Source organism: Meles meles, chromosome 13 (genome assembly GCF_922984935.1).
Source record: "Meles meles chromosome 13, mMelMel3.1 paternal haplotype, whole genome shotgun sequence".
NCBI lineage: Eukaryota > Metazoa > Chordata > Mammalia > Carnivora > Mustelidae > Meles > Meles meles.
In genome coordinates this window covers 73,778,206-73,801,550 of record NC_060078.1, presented here as the reverse complement: position 1 = coordinate 73,801,550, position 23,345 = coordinate 73,778,206, and the positions used below count along the sequence as shown (strand labels likewise).

Genomic DNA, 23,345 nt, shown 5'->3' with positions numbered 1-23,345 from the left:
ATTAATGAAAAATAAAAAAATGAATAAACTCCTTTTTCTTTATTAGAAGACAACAGTGAACTCAATACGGTAAAACTGCAAATGCCTGGCATCTAATCTCAAATTATTAGCATGTGAAGAAGTACAAAAATATGGCTCATCAGTCAACAGAAAGAGCTCCCGAGTGGAAGGAAATGATAAAATTAGCAGATGAGAACTTTACCATAGCTGGTATAGTTAATATAACATATTTAAGATTCAAAGGAAAGCACGGACATGATAAGTTCAGGAGGAGAAATTATAAGGCATAAATTTAACATCTGATTCTATACTTTCAAAGAAAAGATCAGTAAGCTGAAGACATGGGAATAGAAAGTATCCCAGTGGAAGGAGAGAAGGAAGATCGGCAGCGACCTGTAGAAACATAATAAGCAATAGAATGTACAAACAATTGGATTCCCAGAGCAGACATTAAGTAAACTATATAAAGAAATAATGGCTGGAAATCATGGCTGAACATTTTCTACTATTGATTTTAAAATACGAACCCACATAAGTAAGAAGCTTTATCCCCAAAAGTATAAATCAATGAAAAATGCACAAAGGCATATTGCAGTAAAAATTTACTACATTGCAGTAAATTTACTATTAGTAGCTGAAACCCAATGATGAAAAAAATCTTAAAGGCAGAAGGGGGAAAGAGACACATCATATATAGAGAAAACAAAGGTAAGGATGACTACAAACTCATCAACTGAAACAAGCAAGCCCTGTAGTGAAATGGCTTATTTGAAGTCCAGAGAGGGGTGCCTGGCTGGCTCTGTCGGTAGAGCATTAAATCTTGGTCTTGGGGTCATGTGTTCGAGCCCCATGTCGGTTGTAGAGATAACTTAAAAAAATAAAAATAAGCAACGACAATAAATAAGTGCTGAGAGCCTGACCTAAATGCAAAAGCTTAAATTAAAACTCTTTGATAGAATACATAGGAAAAAAAAAATCATTATGATCATAGGGTAGGTAAAGATGTCTTAGGAAATATTTATTTTAAAAAATAGATAAACTGGACCCCCATGAGAATGAAAAACCCTCATCTTCTTCTTTTAAAAATATTTTATTTATTTATTCCACACAGAGAAAGAAAGTGCAAGAGCAGGAACACAAGCAGAGGGAGTGGGAGAGGGAAAACAGGCTCCCTGCTGAGCAAGGAGCCAGATGTGAGGCTCTATCCCAGGACCCCGGGATCACCACCTGAGCCAAAGGCAGACACTTAACAACTGAACCACCCAGGCACCCCAGAAAAACCCTGTTTTTTCCCAAAGCTCTCTATATGAGCAAAATGACAAAAGTCTGATGGATGAAAGCCAAAAAGAACTAAATAAATAAATAGGGAGAGATGAGAGAGACTAAATAAATCGGGACAGGGCGACTCAGTATTGTTTGCTCTTCCTAATGGGATCCATTAAATCAATGCAATCCCAATGAAAATTCCAGAAATCTGTGGCTATTGACAAACCAGTTCTGAAGTAGATATGGAGAGGCAAAAGACCCAGAATGGGCAACACAAAACTGAAGAAGAAAAATTCTACCTCAAGACTTACTACAGAGCTACAATAATCAAGACAGTGTTATCTTGGCAAAAGGATATACAAATAGGTCAATGGAACAGAGTAGACAGCCCAGAAATAGACCCACAAAAATATAGTCCACTGATCTTTGGTAAAGGAACAAAGGAAATACAATGGAGCAAAGATAGTCTTTTCAACAAATGGTACTGAAATAACTATTTGAACTGTACTCAGAATGGGTGCATCTTCCTTTATGTAAATTATACTTTAATAGCATCAAAAAAATTTACATGCCTGGACCACAGTGAAGTGCTCAGAGACTATTTGTGGAATTAAATCTTGTGAAACATGGCTGTGAACCAGAGGATTCTGTCCATTAACATTAACATACTCTCCGAACTTTGATTCTGGTAATTCACTCACGCATCTTCCTCGATACTGTCATAGGTCCTGGGAGTGAATAAGACCCAGAGCCGTCTCGGATCAGCAATGAAATAGTGAGACTTGCCCAGATTCAAGATATATTTAGAAGGTAGAACGGATAGGACTTGGATGGAAGTATGGGAAATGGCAATGAATTAAATATGACTCCAAAATTTTGACTTGAGCAACTGGAACACTGGAGTTGGATTGACTAAGATGGTGAAGACTGCGTGTGAGCCAAGTGGGCCTGGGAGTTTGGGTGCTACCTTTGACATCTTAAGAACAACCCCCTTCCTGGCTATAAGCTCTGTGGGGTTCTGTCCTTCCTTAACCCAGTGAATCTCCTTCCGTCTGCATTACAGCTCACAAAATAACCACTATGCGGAAACTCAATGATAAACTAGGCAGAAGAATATGCAAAACACTTTTCCCTGTGCCACGCATGCCAAGAACCAATGCCTACTCTGCACACTAGGGAAGCTGTCTGGCTGTAAAGTGAAACATGTCTCCAGCAAGCTCAGAATAATAATTTCACATAGTTTGCTGTTGATACTATGTGACATGCAACAATGTCATCTGATAAGGGGATTTGGCTGATAGCTCATTCTTTGTTTTCTTTCCAAAAATTATATGTATCATTATTATTGTGGCTGCTGGTTGGTTTTAAAGCCTCCTCTGTAATTGTGTAATTTGAAACAGCTTTTGCTACAAAAAATGCAATTTTAAATAATGCCTAAATAGTTTGGAGTTAGTTTCTGCCTTTTGTGGCAAGATTAATTGCTTTCATCCTGGGAAGCATTAATTTTTACTTATTCTGGGGAGAAAAACAATTTACTTGAGCATACCAATGTATTATTTGAAAATATGAAAACAGAAACAATATCAATTCTGCTTTGGGCCAAATATTCTTGCTAATCCTGCTGCAGACTGGAGGTAGGGTGTGCAGAACAAAAGAATGCTGATCTAGTACAATCCCCATTTCGATCATCACTGTAAACCCTAGTGGCACTATCACATTGTCACATTCGTTTCAAGAGCTCGAGATTCAGGCATGACATTCTCACCGGAGTCTTATCTACTATTTAGCTTTATGAGTTTATTCTGAACGATGGTATTTGTGCTGTTATATTCATCGCTGTCTTTTCACTTCAGTGAACTGCTTTTGAACTGTTGATTCTTTGGGGTGTGTGTGTGTGTGTGTGTGTGTGTGTGTGTGTGTGAAAATGAGAATATAATTGAACAGAACAGGAATGACATAAAAGGGTATGTTTAACACAAATGATATGGAGACACATTATGAATTAAGAATGACTCCAAAATTTTGACTTGAGCAACTAGAACGCTGGAGTTGGATTGACTAAGATGGTGAAGACTGCGTGTGAGCCAAGAATTGTTCTCTGGCAAGGAAATGGTGCTGAGGCAAAATGCAGGTGTCACCTGTATGGCATTTGGCCACAGTTACTAATAAGGGAAAGGAGGGGCACCTGGGTGGCTCAGTTGGTTAAGGGTCTGAGTCTTGACTTCTGCTCAGGTCATGATCTCAGGGTCATGGGCTTGAGTCCTGCATTGGGCTCCTTGTTCTGTGTGGAGACTGCTTGAGATTCTCTCTCTCTTGCCCCTTCCCTGTCCATGCTCACTCACACTCTTTCTTAAATAAATAAAATCTTTCTTTTTTAAAAGATTTTGTGTATTTGTTTGACAGTGAGAGAGAGCACAAGCAGGAGCTGCAGGCAGAGAGAGAGAGAGAAGCAGGCTTCTTGCTGAGCAGAGAGCCCAATGCAGGACTCGATCCCAGGACCCCAGGATCATGACCTAAGCTGAAGGAAGCTGCTTAACCAACCGAGCCACCCAGGTGCCCCTTAAATAAATAAAATCTTAAAAAAAAAAAAAAAGAAAGAAAAAAGGAATTTCTGCAGAACTCTAATAGATTTTACACCTCAGATTTGTCAAAGGTAGGTGAACAAATTGTTTTATCACATTCTTTACTGTAACTGACACGCCACCTAGATAGATTACAAAAATGGTCCTGACATCCTATACTTCTTTCTGTCCAAGACTCTTGAAGCATGACTTTTTACTTCCTTCCATCAAGAGGTAAAATCTACTCACCTTTGAATTTAGGCTGGTCTTGTGGCTTGCTTTGGCCAATAGATGTTTGTAAACCCAACAGTTTGTTAGCCCTGAGTCTAGGCCTCAAGAGGCCTTTCTTGCTTTCATTCATTTCCTTGAACCCCTGGGAGTCTCAGATTGATAAGGCCAGGCTAGCCTGGAGAGGGATGAGAGATCAAGTGGAGGACAGTCAGAGCAGATGAGGACATCCTAAACCAGCCAGCACTCTGCTGACCTACCGACTGACTGCAGACACATGTAGGGGACCAAGCAAGGACAGCCAAACCTGGTCCAGATCAGCAGAACACTCCAGCTAACCCATGGAACAATCATAAATGCCTTTTGTTTTAAGTCATTGAGTTTGGGAGTGGTTTGTTATGCACCATTAGCTGACTGATTCACCCTCTGTGTTCTATCTGATGGACTATACTTTGAGAAACATTGAATTAGAGAGAAAACTCCATCAAGGCATAAGGATCGTATCTGTATTTTCAACTTCAGCTCCCCAATATCTACACTAGGGCCTAGTATAAGGTTAACACTTTGTAAGTAGTTACTCAATTAGTGAATTAACCAACTTCCTGCCATCAGCGCCAAGAACATTGTGGATTTGTGTATTCGTGAATGTTATCAGCATTTGCTCTAGACATTTTTGGAAATTGAGAGAGATGCATACAACTTGCATCCATTACTCTGACAATGTAACCTGGTTTAGAGATCATAGTTACAAAAGGTATTAGTCCAAGGATAGCAATAGGTTTTAATTTGTGTGTCTGTCATAATCAGCTGGTCATACCCATCTGGAGCCCTGGGGTGAGGAGGATTCTGGAGTCTCATTTAAGGTCAGTGGAAAGAGAATTGAAATGAATGAACAATGTTTGTTCTGGGTTGGGTGGTTATAAAGACAGCAATCTGCTTTGTGCTTGCCCATCCTATGTTAAGGTGGTTACTCACTGCCAAACTAAAGCCTAAAGTGTTTATATTAGTTTACTATCGTTGTTGCCACAAATTCAGTTGCTTACCAGAACACAAATCGACTACCTTAGTGTTCTGAAATTCAGAAGTATTCTACAGGATTAAGATCAAGATGTTGGCAGGGCCATGTTCCTTCTGGAGATTCTAGGGAAGAATCTGTTTCCTTATCTTTTCCAACTTCTAGGGCATTCCTTGGTGTGTGACCTCCTTCCATCTTCAAAGTTAGCCATGTGGGGCCAAGTCCCTCTTATGACGTCATCTCTTTGGTTTTTCCTCTTCTACCTTCCTTTCCCACTTTTAAGGGCTCCAGTGATTACATTGGGCCTATCTGCATAATCCAGAACAATCTCCCTATCTTAAAGTCATCTGCAGCAATGTTAATTCCATCTGCAACTTTGATTCTCCTTTGCCGTGTAACATAACCTATTTACAGGTTCTGAGACTTGGGATGTGGGCATCTTTGGTGGGTGGGGGAGGCATTATTCTGCTGACTACAGGCTTCGGACACTGAACGTGGACTCTCAGTCCTCTCTGACTAGGAGTTGGGGTGGGTCTCTCTTTGATGCTCTTGGGACTTTATTGGTGACGATTAATTTTTGAGGCTATTGTGACTGATTTCTCCCAAGAGTTAGGGAAAAATCTGGCCCACACATGGTTTTCTGTAGATTACCCTGTAGGTACTTGGAAAAATAAAAGAGCCATAAACCAGTGGCTTCAAGTCCTGAGGAACATTACAAAAGTTTGGATTTCTAGGATGTGTCTTAAACCTACCGAATTAAATTTTTCAGGGGTGGTACTAAGGAATCTGTACTTTTGAGAACTTCTTCTCATGACCCTGATACACACACAAGTTTGGGAAACACTAGTGTAATGTCCTGGGTTCCATGACTCCCTTCCAGAGGGATGCCCAGATTATGCTAAGCTGTATTTCCCTAGCTGACCCCAACACCTGCTGGCACAGACATTTGAATTTTCTCAGTCAAACCTCTGGATATTTCATAATCTATTCTGAAAAGAAAGTCCTAGAAACTGATCAAACCCAAGTTTAACATAAAGACATTTACTTTCGGTCATTCTAGAGTATAGACCCCCCCAGTCCTGCCATGCGTTCCAAACTGATGATACATATACCCTGATCATTTTCTCACTCTCGACAGACATGCTTTCGTGCACGTACATGACACCATAAAGGGTATATTTCATCTTTATACAGAACTTAATCATTTGACAAAGTACTTTGGAAATCATGAACAACATGACTGGCATCTCTGGTATTTTGATAATTGGCCTGACCCACTTCATAGGTCACAGCACCAATATATCAGCAAGGCACCCACCTGGGCTAATGAAAATACATAAATCTTCGGGATCTCACGTTCTCCAGCAATCGGAATATCCTCAAGTAATCTCTGTTTGGGAGAGATTGTAATAATGCTAGAAAACACAATCTCTTGAAAGACAATTACTCAGTCAAGACACAGAGTTTTTCAGCAATGTTGGGCACATGGGATTATGGCTTCTTTAACACACAAGGGGGGCTCACTGTCCTCCTCCCACCAAGCCTAGGCAGGCTGCACCCTTGTTCCACCATTTATGACCCCCTACCCCTAACCCAAACCCTGGGGAAGATCTCTGTAGGCCTCCAGTCCTAAATCCCTTCCAGGTAATGATGACACTAGGTAGATGAGATTTTTGTCCTCCCTTGATTTACTGGCTTTGGTTTTGACCAGATCAGTGGGGGAAACAACAGGTGTGTGTTACAACCAGAAAACTGGCAGCCCAGTTCTGCTCTTCCTGATCTTATTTATCCCTTCCAATTCCCCAGACCTCTCCCAAACTCCGCCCACAGCTCCTCCCTAGAAAGAGCAGTCCAGACACTCATTTCTCTGCTAATGATTGCTATTTACCTAATTGCATGTGGGTTTTCTCATTAACTCTCATGTTCATGAGATGAGGCCCCCATCGCTGGGTAACCTTGAGTGCCTCACACTCACTCCATTTGGATGATCCTCTGTGGCATTTGCTCAGATTCTGTGTCCTTAGTTTTCTTCACTCTTGTGGTCCACAACAAGGGTCGGTGAATTTTTTTCTCTAAAGGGTCAGGTGTCAAATACCTTAGGCTTTGTGGGTCATATAGTGTCTGAGTGGCACTACTCAACTTGGCTGTTAAACCATGAAAACCAGCATAGACAACATGGAAACAAACGAATGTGTTTGTGTTCCAATAAAACTTTATTTATGGGCACTAAAATTTTAATCCCATATAATTTTCATGGGTCACGAAAATATTATTTTTCTTTAGATTTTTTTTTTTTTTACTGTAAAAACCATTCCCAGTTTACAGGCTGAAGGTGGCAGGATGGATTTGGCCTGTGGGCCACAGTGTGCAGGTCTAAACTCAAACCTTCTACACTTCCGTGGTGAAGTATACGCGCCAGAAAGCAGATTTTGTAGGTGCGGATCCCAGTACTACTGTGTGCTGATGTGACCTTAGATTTGGTGTCTATGTCTTTGTATCTCAGCTTCTTCATCTGTAAAATAGGAATGTTCTAGGACCTATAAGATCAGGTTCCTGTAAGGAAAAAATGAGACAAGCCAGGTAAAGCCTGTAGAATGGGGCCTGGCACATAGTAGGTCCTTAATAGATATTATTGTTATTATTATCCTGATGAAATTTTCCTGTTTTATTTGTATTTCTATAATGCTTTGCAGAATTTACTACCTATTTTATTTCTTCTCATTAACTCAATACCTTTTCTTCCTCTAAGCCAGAACTCACCTCTGATTAATAGCCCACACTTAACACACAATTTGATATTTTAATTGTGAATGACACATATCATCAAATCTGAGATTGATTAAGTATATACATATTTTAAAAGTTGATTATAAGAAATAATTGACAAATAATTAATAGTACATAAGGAAAATCACAGTTAACATCACACAAGATAATTAAGCCAATTACTTTTTTCATTTACATGATGACTGTAACTATGTCCAGAGAGTACTAAACACGTAGATGAAAACATTTCAGGTGAGGCAGTCATTTGGATAATTGAGGTTAAATTAAATATAGTTTAAAGTTAAATTAAATTACACTTTCTCTAAAATATCCCTTCCTGGATAAGCACTAATGTAAAAACATTTCTTAAATATATGAGAAAGTTGTATGAGTCATAAGAATTACTGGAAATAATATCCAATTTTTTATGGGTGATATCATTCCTTAGTCACTGCCATGTCATGACAAATACCTTTTTTGATTAAATATTGCAGGAAGGGTAAAAACAGCCTGCAAAAGTATCTGGGTTGAAAATGCTACTTTTAAGTGTTCATACTTTTAAGTGCTTGCAATTCTCTTATGAAATCAGACTTGATTATACATTAATGACAGTTATTTTCTAGTTCGTATCCTGATTGGGATTTAGCAATGGAATAGATCACTGACAGATCTGAATCACAGTGAGAGACATATTATAGTCATGAAGGATAATCTGTGCCTTACGATTCATTTTTTAGTTCCCAAAAGTTGTTTTGAATAGTTAAGCCATAAGAAAAGGCATGAAAATTTTAGAAGACTAGATTCCTTTAGATGAAACTAACTCATTGATGGATAATTTGGACTAATTCCATGTTTGTAACAAACCTGACTTCCCAACAGTTTTCTTATCTTCCCTCACCCTCATAGAATCCTCACAGAACACTGGAAGTCTTTAGAATAATATTTGAAGTTCTATTGCATTCAAAAAATAAGGATTAGATAATATCAAATATTTAGCAAGTTTGGCAAAACATAACATGTTCCCTGGAAAATCTCTCTATACACATAATGGTTTTAGAGTCCCAGACTCTGTCTGCAGAGGGCAGGAGAGAATTCTTTTTGCACATGATATTTCTTGTCCTCCGTTTGGAAGAAATCTAGATTTTTCCTATCCAAAGTGTGGTCCACGGGCAGCAGCATCAGCATCACCTGGGAGCTAACGGGTTAGGAAAGAAAAGCCACTGATCGGACTGAAGGAGAGTTGCAATGTAACAGGATCTGCAGGAGATTTTGTGTGCACGATTGAGTTTGAGAAATGCTGATCTGGATGGCCTTACTTTAGCTCATCCCCATATATGATATACATTAAGAGAGAGAAGATGAAATTCATAAACTGCCAATCAAAAACAAAATAATAGCCGATCACTTTTGGAAACTGGAATCAAGTTTCATCCATTTGGAGATGATGGAAACTGCGTGGACAAACACAGCATCAATAACACCTTCATAATCTCTCAGTCTCATACTCAGATCCAACAAATATTTCACATCATGTTAATACCAAGGTGTGAATACACAGATTCACGGCATTTCAGAAAATGAAAGTGTGCACCAGCTTTACAATGGGTCTATGTATGGGATGGGAGAAACCCCCATCTCCCCTGTCAGTTACCGAAGTGAAATTTCCTAGGTTGCCATTTGGGGTCAGAAGAAATTCACAGAACATGCTTCAACTTCTTAAAACTTGTTTTAAGTTTTAAGAAAACTGTGAAATGGAAACAAGGATGGTAACTTCATTGCAGAGTTGTTGTGAGAAATATACAAATAATGCCGGTAAAATCTTAGCACAATTTTTGGCACAGAGTAAGCTCACCAAACGGCAACTGTTGCCAATACTTCAGGATGCCTGGCTGGGAGGATCAGCGGCTTCCTGGGGAATTGCTAAGATCCTACATCTCAGCTGTGATGGGAAACTTCTCTCCAGCAGATAAACCTGCTGGAAATTCCAAATACCAAATTTCTCCTCTAGGACATTTGAATACGACCAGATTTCCTTAAGTATTGATGAAAGCCACACAGAGAGGAAATTACAAGGAGGTGGTTGGTGTTTCCTGAGATGCTCCTCGTCTATCTGGGGATGTGGAACTAGCTAGCACCCATGTGATTGGAATCTACAAAGCTGATGTTGTGCATCATCAAGGTAACAAGAGCATCCCAGGCCTTGAGATGCGGCCCACCTGAGGTTTAACTGATTATCCAGCAAATATGACCTGGAGAGTCTGACTTCCTTCCGTGACTACGGTGGAAATATGCACACTATCTGGGGGCCTCAATGAGAGAATGCAGTGGAGCCTGGCTCTCCTTAGTTATGCAGTTTTGAGCTGTGCGAAGTTAACTCCACATGCTTGCAGCATGAATCTGGGAGATTGGGAGTGGCCAACTGAACGAACATGACTGTGAATGAGGTCTCTCTGTCAGGTGAATCACTTATCTCTGTTTCATGAAGGTGCATTTCTGGAATTTTATCTTGTTTCTTTGTTTGAAACAGACTCATCGGTTTTTGTTTTGTTTTAATTTCCTTGACTCTCTGTGTTGGTTTCTGTGCATTAGACAAAACAGTTCAATCTTCTGGTCTTTTTTTTTTTAAGATTTTATTTATTTATTTACTTAGCGGGAGAGGGAACACAAGCAGGGGGAGAGAGAGAGAGGGAAGCAGGCTCCCTGCTGAGCAGAGAGCCCAATGTGGGGCTTGATCCCAGGACCCGGGGATCATGACCGAGCTGAAGGCAGACACTTGAGGACTGAGCCATCCAGACACCCCCCTCTCCTGGTCTTGACCGGAGTGGAGATGAGCTTTCTCGTTTAGCTGGACCTTAGTTCTTGGTTGTCCCTCAAACCCTTGTGCTTATCCAAATTTCTTTTTTGTTCTTAGTGGCCCACAATCACCCGAGGGTATGCCAGATCCTTCTCCATGTGGTTTTTTTCTCATTCCCCCAATGTGTAGGAATTGTTCAGCAATTTCAGTCCTTTGAAATGACAATTCCACAATTTCAGAATTTCTACAGACAGTTCAAGGAAATTGCTGCAGTTACAGAAACTGTGGCTATCTTTCAGAGGGAATTGCTCCATACGTAGCTGTAGATTTGGTGTGTCCATGATAGGGAGTGAGTTCAAGAGTTTCCTCTGTCACCTTCTGGAACCAGAATGTCCCGAATGAGGTAACAAAAGCACCTGAGGACTGACTTTTGACTCTCAGGTAAAACCTACATGTGGAACATGATCTGCCAACTCCAAGGTTGTATCAGTAAAAAGAAAGTCATGCTTACCCCTAACCTCTCAACGTGGAATTTCCAATCATGTGCTTTAGGACTGAAAACCCTTGGGAACTGCTCTCCCAGGCTAATGTGGAGCTATCTGAAGTTCTCTCTTAAATGTGTTGCCCACCCTACCGACGTTTGCAGGATAGACAGGCTGTGATTTGCCTTATGGCCCCATCTACCCTCTTTGCAGCCTCCCCAGGGGAGTAGGAGCCCAAGAGTGTCCCGAGATGAGAATCTCAGGAAAGGAATGCCCACTCTGGGAAGAGTAAACTGCTTCAGAATGTTCTGGAATGAGTCCGAAATAAAATCTGGATCTAACCAGATCCAGATACCCTGACAATAACATCTAAAGAGAGACACTGGGATTTGGGCCCACTTAGGGAAGATATGAAAGCATTCCAAATTTTCATTAGTCATGACTTTTTTATAGTTATGTAAGAAAATAAGAGTACGTCTAACCCTACAGGTAATTAATTGTCATGAGTCATGATCTTGCCCCTCTATGAAAAGAAACTAAATTTAATGATGAGTCACTTTAGGAGCTTGCAACTAGGAAAGAAATGCATTAAAAATTAATAATGAAAGTAATTACTTAACCCCATGAAAGGTAAGCTTAAGATGATTTTCATATCAAAGTAAGTTTAGCTGTTCATTTACCCCATGAGGTTATCCGCAGACAACCAATTCGATGTTTTAGATGAGTTATAGCAATTTCTTTTTTTTTTTAAGATTTTATTTATTTGATGAGAGAGAGAGAGCACGCGCACACAAGCAGGCAGAGAGGCAGACAGAGAGAGAGGGAGAAGCAGGCTCCCTGCTGAGCAGAGAGCCCAATGCGGGGCTCGATCCCAGGACCCTGAGATCATGACCTGAGCCAAAGGCAGAGGCTTAACCCACTGAGCCACCCAGGTGCCCCTATAGCAATTTCTTAAAATTAAAACTGATGGTAGATGAAATTCAGGCCAGAGTAATTGCTTGATTAAATTGTTTCACATATATTTGCTTTTTTTTAAAAAAAAAAAAAAAGCAGAACTGACTAACAAATGAAGTCAAACTGGCTTCTGGTGAGGTTTTTTTGTTTTTGTTTTTGTTTTGTTTTGTTTTTAAGGATTTTATTTATTTGACAGAGAAAGACAGCACAAGCAGGGGGAATGGCAGGCAGAGAGTGAAAAGCAGACTTCCTACTAAGCAAGGAGCGGGTTGATCCCAGGAACCCGGGATCATGACCTGAGCCAAAGGCAGAGACACTTAAAAACTGAGCTGAGTTGCCCCTGGACGAAGTTTAAGATATTTGTCACTCACAGTACTTTTCTGTTTAGCTAAGGGGAGAAGCATCTACATCCATTATCACGTTGATGCCATTGTGTTAGAACAAATTCTGCAGAGCAGAGCCTGTGGCATCCTTTGACTCTGGAGACATTTACCTGGTCAACACCCATAAAAGATTTATATCAGCTTCCGCGGCCTCTCTGTGAGACCTGAGTTTATTTCCTTCCTGTGCTTTCTCTGTGGTCAAGACAGATGTGTTCAACTTCACCTGAAAAAGTGCAGGAGCTCTAGGACCAAGGGAAATCATTCAGGACCCAAGTGCCTTCTCTTTAAATACATTTTAAGGCGTAAAACAATGTTTTTACTACTTTATAGATTCTCATGCACATTGTTAATCTAAAGGCAATAAAAACTCATTGGGATAGAAGAAAATTTAAATGTTATAATCCAATATATGGACTCTCTCCTTGTATTTTAAACTTGAATCCAAACTAGAAGTTTAATCTGGGTGGTAACTTGAATCATGAGAATTTTATTATAGGCATAGATATTTTATTGTTTAAATACACAAATGCAGTATCATAGGAGGTAATGCAATGTCCAAGCCCTGATTCTTGTAGCGCTATATGCAAATCTTCCACTAGAGGGCCCCTCAACGAAATATATTGAAGGGAGGTGAAAAAGGATTTTTTTTCCAGGCTTTTGAATCTCCATCATTACTGTATATTAATGGAAGGTTATTTTACATGAAAACATACAGATATTCAATGAGAGCTATAAGCTGGGAGTCAATGGTCAGAGGAGAATGTCATAAACAAAATTAAAAAATAGAATCTTAAAATCCTTAGTGCTGGATGGCAACTTTTAAATGCTAACAAAATAATTATTTTAGAAATACTCTAACTTCATTCCAAATATTTCTTTTGCAGGAAACAATCTTAGAAATAATCTCTAACATTCTCCATGTTGTTGAAATTGGAGAAATCAAGGGCCAGAGTGCAGTCCGGACAAGATGTCAGGCTCCCGATCCCAGTGCCAGGCTCTTCCCATTCTTCTCCAGTAAGTGATATTCTCTATTCAGTCTACCCGTACCTGTATCTGTCTAGAATAAATATCCTTCTGATTCTCAAGTCCTGGAAAATATTCCCCCATTCCACGACCTTCAGGCTGAGCATTGGGTAATACTGTGCTTAAGTCACTGCGTTGTGCCCCCATTGCCACATGCCTCTGGTCTTAAATTAAACCCAGCCTCTCCGCCGGGTTTTGCTGTGTCAATTTCTGGTAATGTAAATTCACGGATTGTAATCACTACTATTTGATTTTAATTTCTCTACTTTTTAAAAAAGATTTATTTATTTGAGGGAGAAAGAGAGAGTGCATGTGAGTGGGAGACACAGGGAGAGAGAGAATCTCAAGTAGACTCCCCACTGAGCGCAGACCCTGACCTGGGGCTCCATTCTTGGGACTCCATCCCAGGACCCCTGAGATCATGACAAAATCATGAGCCAAAATCAAGAGTCAGAGGCTTAACCGACCGAGCCTCCCAGGCGTCCCTAATTTCTCTACTGTTTTTTAACTATACTTCTGCACGTTATATTTTTAGTGGTTTTTCTAAGGACATATATATCCCCCTGTGTATACATATACATACATACACTATATCCTTATGTATATACTATACCTAGATCGTATATCCTTTATACTATAGTCGCCCTATTACATCTGTATAACACTACCTATCTCACAAGACGATCAAAATTAAGTCACAAAGTTTTAAAAAATGAAGAGTAAATGTCATCTTTTTTATTTGCCCACATATTTACCATTTCCAATGTGCTTCATTCCCAGTCCCCTTTGGGATCCTTTCCTACAGCCCGATGAACTTTCTTTCAAGATTCTGAAACTATTTTATGAATACAGGTCTCCAAGCAAAAATATTTGGCATACCCCAAATTTTATCTATTGTGTAATTTCAAAGCATATGATTTTATCACTTTACAAAAGCTTTTGTATGACATTTCTTTTAACACAGAGTTTGTATTTATCTGTCATTACGCCCAAAAGCAGCATCTACAAAAAGACCAAAAAAAAAAAAAAAAAGTTGAGTGTAGCTTTAAAAGAATGGAGAAAAAAACTGAAATAACTTAAAAATTGTGGTAATACATGCATGGCATATCATCTATCATCTTAACCATTCTTAAGTATACGGTTCAGTGACATGAAACGACATTAAGTGACATCCCCACTGTGCAGCCATCACTCCCATCCATCCACAGAATTTTTTTTCATGTCGCTAAACTGAGACTCTGTGTCTGGTTAATAATAACTCCACACACTCCCCTCCCACAGTCTCCGGCAGCCACCATTCTGCTTTCCATCTCCATGAATTTGACTACTCTACGGACCTCATATAGATGGAATCATACAATATTTGTTCCTTGGTAACTGGCTTATTGTACTTACTATAATGTCCTTGAGTTTTATCCATGTCGCAGCATATTCTAGAATTTCCTCTATTTTAAGGCTGAGTAATATTCTACAGTGTATATATGCAACATTTTGCCTATCCATTCATCCCTCGGTGGGCACTTGAGTTCTACCTTTTAATGATCGTGAATAGTGCGCTATGAACGTAGTTTTATAAATCTCCGTTCAAGCCCCTTTTCAATTTCTTCGGGCATAGAGAAGTAGGGTGGCTGGATCATATGGTAATTCTACGTAATAATTCAATTTTTAAAAATTTAAAAACACTTAAAATACTATTGTTCGATCCCTATTATGGAAGGTCAGGAACAGGGAAAACTGTTAAAGTGATAAAGTCACAGAAGTAATTACGTCTATGTGTGGGAAGGCTGAGTGAAAAGACCAGGAGGGAACTCTCTGGGTGATGGAAACATTTTACATTCTGATCCGGGTAAAGGTTACACAGTGCACATAAAAACGTATCAAACCACTTAAGATATGTGTATTTTACTGTATGTAAATTATACCTAAAAATCCTCAAAGATACTTAACAGTGATATTTTTAAGTAAATATGACTCAGTAAATGCAGAGCCGTGATATATTTAAATTGATTTAAATATAGACAGATAGCTAGGAAATCCATTTTATATGTTTAAAAAACCATTTGTAATATCTCCTTAAACAGGGCACATTTTCCAAACTCACCAGGCAGTTCTAGGAAATTCTACATGTCAGGCTAGAGTATAAATGCCATTTAATAGGTAAATGTTTCCTTTTCCCTAGAGTTCCACAGAAAAATAGTAAGAAAAGAGAGGGTTCAAAGGCTATGCTTCCAATTTTAACCATTTTAAAAGCTTACATCAGTAGTACCTGAGGGAAATTCATAAACGTACACATAAAATTTATCTTGAAATCTGGATAATCGGTGTTTAAATAAGTCACCCTTTTAATGTTTTTAAATTTTTTTTTTATCCTACAATTCTGAGTATATATATGCTTATGGTTGAACAAGCTTTGTTACCATAGAGCCTGTTGCCAAACACTAAAAATTACCTGCCCACATATTTTTTTCTGCGAATAGCTTGTCTAACCCACCGCAAATTCAGAAACAGAAAATAAAGACTCTTCCGCATCAAGCAAGATAATTCACTTATTCTAGAAAAGGGGGAGTTAGGATACGCATGCCTGGCTGATGGACCGCTCAATAATGCAGCAGAAAAGTGAGCTCACGGAAGGCATTGGGGTTAAAGCCTGAGGGAAGAGTGGGTTATAGGGTTACCTCTTGAAATTAGGAGAAAGGAAGCTGAGATTCAATTTGGAAAATTCTATTTAGAGGAAGAAGGAGTCAGGAAAGATCTCTGGAGGAGAGTCTGAGATTATGCGTTCAAGGTCTACTGACTCCTAAGCTCCCTGCGGATGGGAGTGGGGTCTCGCTGTACATCACAGAGCTGGTACCACTGAGCCCCGATTACGTGTCCCTAGGAAAGATGATTCAGGTCCCAGATGAGGCATGAGGTGTGCAAACAAGAAAGATAGAGGGATAGAAGGGCAGAGAACTTTGTATGTAATGAGTGATCAAGAGGCTTGCTGTGTGACAGCTGGCGCCGACAGTGTGCAGGGAAGGACTAGTTCGGGTAACATCTGACGTCAAGGATAGAGGGAGTCCATTACCTGGGACGGTGGGACCAGTCTCAAAGATGCCTGCAAACATCTTGGCTGGGATTTTAACGAGCTCTTTTTAATCTCAAAACTAGTGTAGAACATCTGAGGACAAAAACTTCTAAGAATCAAAGTCCTAATTCTTCAGGGGATTGGGTCATGCGAGGCTCCAGCCAGGCTCTCCAGCCCGACCAGAGCCAAGTCTGAGCTTGTCATGAAGGTAAGTCTGCACCCGTCTCTTGGCTGCCATTTAGAAAACACAGCATCGAATCCCCACAGCAGCCTTTCCTGCTTATAACTGTGTTTCAAGCATATCTACTAATTGAAACATTGAAATATGAATTTTAAATTTAAACATTTAAATATAAATTTCATTTAAATTTATTTATTTAACTAATTTAATTAAATTTATTTAATTTATTAAATTAAATATAAATTTTAAATTTAAACATTTAAATATCAATATATTCACTTATTTCCTTGTAAAACAGAGAGAGAGAGAGAGACTCACTTTAGGCCTTGAATCGCTTTTTGAAAAATTAATATTGAATCATCAGAAGAATGCTTGCAGGATGTATGTATGGTATAAACTGTCACGATCAAGTGTCTGTTCATCCTTCAAAAACTCCATTTCGTGTCAGGTCTCCCTCACAGGAAAACCAGTGTTCACCGCGATCCTGCCCTCTGACCCTGTCTCCTACTCCCCGACCACTGGGCTCCCGCCACCCCAGCTGCCTGCTGACTGCTTCCTCTCCGACCTCTGTCCCTCTTCTGCCTGCCACTCACCTTCCCACAGGGCCACAAGGCTGGGCCCAATTTCCTTCCGGGCTTCACCCAAATGCCATCTCCACAGGGAGCCCGTCCCTGGCCAGCCTGCATACATTTTCAACACCTACCCGAGGCAACACTTCCTCTGTGCTTCATTTTAAAAATCCCTTAGCATTTATCACTATATAACATGTATTATTTATTAATCACAGTCATTGCTCATCTCCAAGTTCCAGAAGTAAGCTCCAAAGGACAAAATGTCTATTTTGTTCACTGCCATCTCTGTGATGCACAGAAGGCTTCAAAGAAATATTTGTTGAATGTGCATGTGAGTCAACATGCTTAAATCTACCGGGCAATGGAAGGCATAGGACGAGTCCCCTGCATGACTCCCCTCTATTCCGTCCTCCCCCGCCCAAGCAGAGGTGGCCACACATCTAAACTCCTCCCTCCCCTGCTTTGCTTTAAGCCTTGTGTGTTGGAAACGTAGTATGTGTTTGTCTCCCAAAGATACACTTTCTAGTGTTGCATCATCTTGACTTCCTATACGGGCAATCATACTATAGGCACTGTTCAGCAATGTGGTTTTTCTTACCCAACATCATGTTTCAAAAATTTGTCCATGTTTTGTATACCTTTGATTGAGTTTTCATCATTGCATGATAGTCTTTTTTTTTTTAAGGATTTCATTCATCCATTTTTGTGAGAGAGAGGGGGAGAGAGAGAATGAGGGGAGGGGAGGGGCAGAGGGACAAGCAGGCTCCCCACTGAGCAGGGAGCCCAGTGTGGGACTCAATCCTGGGACCCTGGGATCATGACCTAAGGCGAAGGCAGACGCTTAATGACTGAGTCACCCAGGCACCCTGTATGATATTCTATAACATGATTTTACCACAATTAATTTATCCATCTTGCTCTTCATTGATATCTGGATTGTATCTAGTTTTGGTATTACAAAAATTGTTGCTATGAACCTATGCAATTATGCAAATTCTTTCAGATTTCCTATCTAGGAATGGACTTGATAGGTTGTAAGATCTTTTGTCCTTAATCTTCTTAGACAGTGTTAATTATTTCCAAAGCAGTTGCTGCAATGTACATTTCCTGCCACGCTAGGGAACTGTTCTGGTTGCTCAACATCCTCCTGTAATCCGAGGTTATCAGATTTTTACATTGTCGCCAATCTGTTGGCAGTAAAACAGCCCAGCTGTTTCAATGAGCATTTACTCGATTATCGATGACATTGAGCTTTCTTTTTTTCTTGTACTTGAGTTCCTTCCTCTGTAAAGTGTCTCTTGACTGCTTTTATTGGGTTATTTTTCTCTTTTTAGTTGCAAACTTCCCTTATATACTCTGGATAGAAATAACTTGTCAGTTTTACATGTTGCAATATATTCCCCTAGTCATGAGATCATGGGCTTTTTATTTTCTTTATGTTTTCTTTTCAAGAACAGGAAATTCTTTCTATTTTAGTGTAATTGAATATATATGTATTTTTCCTTTATGACATACTTATTTACATATTTTTTCAAAGAAATTCTTTTAAATTCAGAAGTTATAAAGATATTTGACACTGTCTTTTGTTTTATAGTACTTCTTTTTACATTTAAGTGTTTAATCCACCTAGAAGTGATTTTTTTGAAACTATGATATGAAGCTAACTTCAACTGTGTCCTATTTGTTGAAAAATCCAATCTGTTCCCACTGGTCTGCGTCTGCAGTGTTCATATTTGTGTGGGTCTCTGTCTTTTGTTCCCTTGGATTCTTTGTCTATTCTTAAACTCAGAATTTGTTCTCTCTCTCTCTCTCTTTTTAAAGATTTTATTTATTTTAGACTTCCACTGTGGCGGGGAGCCCCACATGAGGCTTGATGCCAGGACTCTGGGATCCTGACCTAAGTCAAAGGCAGACCCAGGCACGCCCCCCCCTCCATATTTGTTCTATTAATTTTATTTTTATTTTATTGTGGCAAGAACACTTTACATGAGATCTAAGTGTACAGTACAGATGCTTATCTATAGGCACAAAGTTATACAGCAGATCTCTAGAACTCACTCACTTTGCATGACTGAAATTTTATATTTTTTGATTAACAATACCCAATTAAAAACACTTTAGGAAGTAAGAATAGAAAGCTACTCCTTTAATGTACCAGGGACTTCTCAGGAGCCCATGCTTTAATGGTGAAGGGCTACAGATATTCTCATTTATACCAGATAAGAGAAGTCCGTTCATTTTTATTATAATTTATATTGTTCTGAAAGTGCTAAATAATGCAAAAATCTAATAACAAGCAGGATGCCAGCTGGGAAGGAGAGGGGCAATATTCCTTTATTTCCAGATGCTATCACTATAGTTATGAAAAATCACTGAAAACCGCAAGAGAATGTAAGGTGGTCAGTCGGAATTTACATCCAAAGGCAACAGATTCTTTTTAATGGAAACAATATCATGAAAGAAGAGATTTTACTCACAAAATCAATAAGATACAACATATCTAGGAATCCCAATGTATCTAAGAACAAATGCCGGCTGAGGGTGGGGACTTTCTTATATTATCACTTATCCTCAAAACAAAATACAAGTAGGCATTGTTGTTGTTGTTGTTATAACCTTCATGTAATGGAAAACACTGAGCTTCAGGAAGGTTCCGTAGCTTCCCAAGGTCATTCACAGAACACAGCAAAATCAGGATATTAACTGTTAGGCAAGTTTCTACCTTTCCAAAGAAAACCATAGGACTCTACTAAGGATTCATAAAACACCCAACTCAGTGGAGATAAGTTTGGAAGAGGATGGCAGCATGTCATGAAGGATGGCCATTCTTACCAGGTCACATTGGCGTTAAAATCACACCCAGTGAAAATCCTGACAGAATTTTGTTTTTAGGCAACAAACTTATTGATAAATAATTAATTTTTCACAGCAGGATTTTTCTGTTAATCATGAAGTGATTCTAAGTTCTGGAGTCTAAACACAGAAATTCTTAAAAAAAAAAAAGTGAGGGAGAATTTGCTTTAGCTGAGACTAAAATATACTATAAAGCTCCGGTCATTAAAATAATGTAGTACCGGGATAGAAATAGAGCAGCTTCCTCTATCTGGGACAATTTTGCCCCTCAGAGACATTTGGCAATGTATGGGGACACTTTTGCTTGTTATAACTGAGGGTTGAATTGTCACTGTCATCTGTAGAGGGCGGGGATGTCATGAAACATTCCCACAATGCATAGGACGCCATCTTCCTCCTACCCCCAACAGTAATCTGGCCCCCCAAATGTCAAAGGTGCCAAGTCTGAGAAACGAAAACAAACAAATAGACCAGAGTAGGGAATGTAGCATTAAATCTAGGTATCTATTGAAATATAATGAGATATAAAGGTGTCATTAAAGCAATGGAAAATGATGAATTTTAGATAGTTGGTGGATGATTTGAGGAACAAAGGAAAAGTTAATTCTAACCTAATTTCTCGTACCAAATCTGAGAATGCATGAAAATTAAAAACATCCCCATAGTATATAGAAAAGGCAAAATACAAACCACAACCTGGGGAAAATATCTGCTCTACACATGTCCGACAAAAACATTACTACCCCTGATATACGAAGAGTTTTTACAAACCAATAAGGAAATGTCAACCCATACAGATAAAATAGGCAAAGCACACAAACAGGATATTCAGAAGTTAAAACATACATAAAATACAATGATGAAAATTATCTATACAGTGCAAAATATATAGAATATAATGATAAAATAGGATAATGAAAAATGCAAATTCAAATGAGGTATCATTTTGACAAGAAAAAATACGAAAGTCCTCAGACTCTGACGTCAGAGTCTTGAGTCCCATCGCTTGGAAACGAATCCTGCAGTGCCTTCCCTTACCGGCAGTGATAAGTATTACTAGCAATATAAGCTTTCTCCTCTCCACTCTCATCGGGAAAGCTACAAAGGGCACTCACCGCAGATGCGGTTACATAATGAATAGTCTAAATTTATGTTGCCCCAATGCTGGCTAAACAGCATTCTTTTATATAGACTGACCTTATTTGACTGTATAAATCTGTACAAATTCAATATTTCTGGTGCAAATCCACTAGAGGCAATATCAGGAAATTTTATTAGCTGTAATGATTTATTCAGGCCTCTAGAGTGCGATTTATTTCCCAGTAGAAAAGTAGTTTGAGTATTTCAGTATTTCATTATTCACTGATTCCCCCTTAAAGTCCATTAAAAAAGTTCAAGTTAAAAAAAAAAATCTCCTACTGGGCTACAAACATCTCTAATGTTTCAGGCAATAGTTGTGAATATTTCTGAGGAAATAATATTTGTACATAACCCTAGTATCTTGAAAGGAGCTATTCTATATTAGGAAAGAAAATTATTTCCATTTGCTGTCCCTGACTTGCCTGAAGCTCGTGATTTGGTACAGCCCTCGAATATGACTGTCGTTATTTATCATGCCTGAGGAAATTGGGATTCCCAGGCAGCCTGAGGTCAGGCAAAACCCCAACTCCCAGTGCAGACTTGCCCCGTGCTGCCTGCATCCCTGGAAGCCATTTCTGTGGCACTGAGGCCGCCCCATGGGCCAGCCCTAGAGGCACTTGGACACCACAGGCGGGCTGCTTGGTCTTGCACTAAAACCTGTCCTCCTGTGGCACATCACAGCTTGGGATAGCCCGACCCTGTCACCCTTGCCCAGCTCAGGTCCCTGCCAGTCACAATTGCTGATGGTGGGGGAAGACAGTTCCCCTTACTGAGCACAGGGATCCTGCTGAGGCCTGTGGGTTGCGTGGGAAAAAATGACTCAGAACCAAAGTGTTTAGGAAAGGAAAGAAGTTACACGAAGTCATTCTTCAGAAGAAGAATAAATAAAACACCGAATAGGAATTTAATGGGAAAAAAACCCACATAAGATTACAAAGTTCGCATCCGTTAATGGCAAGCTCATTCACAAACCTTGGGACGTCTTGAGCCAACAGCTCTGCAAACGTGAAGTAAAGGTATTCTGTGAGGAAACTAACTTACAGGAGATGCTCAGAATCTTCCACTGGTTTCTCAGCGTGCTTGGAACGAATTCCCAGGTCTTCACCACGTCTTATATGGCAGGTCTCTTTGCTCCCTGACATGTCTTCTCACTTTTTGCTTCCGCTCTGGCTCTGATCACACTACATCCTTTGCTGTCTTTCAAACACGTCATGCAGGCCGCTGCCTCAGGCAAATATTTATGGAATGAATAAACAAGCATGAGTCTACAAGTCTGACAAACAAGGTCATACAGAAAAAAACCCAACAACTATTCCCGTGTCTTCCCCTGTGACCGCCGGGGAGGTGCTGTGAGGATATTGCCACAGGTGCTCAGCCGAGCGGTGGAATTCTCCCAAGGCCCTGTGGACACACGTTGTTCCAGCAGAAGCATCGCGTCTTACCTCCTGTAGGCCTGGCAGCACCCGGAGCTTCTGGTGCCAGGGCCTCACAAGGTGTCATTGGCAGACAGTGAGTTCCTGTACAATAATTATTCTGGGCACAGAATCTTTCCCTGGATGCTCCTCCAGCCCAGCACCCTGGCCCCACCCCCACCCATGCTACTGCTCCCCGCAGACCTCTTTAAAGTTTCCTCTGACCGTTTAGCTGGCTATTTAAGGGGTCTAATATCCTGACACACTCAGGACTCCCTAGGGCTGGGGTGGGAGGCAGGCAGATCTCAAAGGTCAGCTGCACTTAGATGAAGCTGATATATCCAAGCATCTGAGAATGGTGACCACGAGACTTCCCAAATGTCACTAGGTAGCAGAAAGGATCAAAAAGGAAAGAGAGAAAGCTCCTCCGATTCAGCGAAGGTAACTTGGTTATTGTGAGCTATGAAGAAGGAGAAGGAGGAGAAGGAGAAGAAGGAAGAGGAGGAGGAGGAGAAGAAGGAGGATGGGGGATAAGGAGAAGGGGAAAGAGAAGGAGAGGAGGAAGAAGAAGAAGAAAAAGAAATCTAAACTGGCTAATAATTTGTGCCAAACAATTTCTTTTGTTCCCTCCCTAAGATAGCCTTGTGA

General features: G+C 39.9%; 1 protein-coding gene across 1 annotated transcript in view; it reads right to left on the bottom strand.

The window, feature by feature from the left end:
- LOC123955409 (pancreatic lipase) overlaps window positions 1–22,387 on the bottom strand; it is a 46,364-nt gene extending 23,977 nt beyond the window's left edge. The window contains exon 1 of the mRNA XM_046027429.1: window positions 22,327–22,387. The gene's annotated coding sequence lies outside the window, so the exon portion shown is untranslated. The remainder of the gene's footprint in view (window positions 1–22,326) is intronic.
- Window positions 22,388–23,345: the final 958 nt, after the last annotated feature.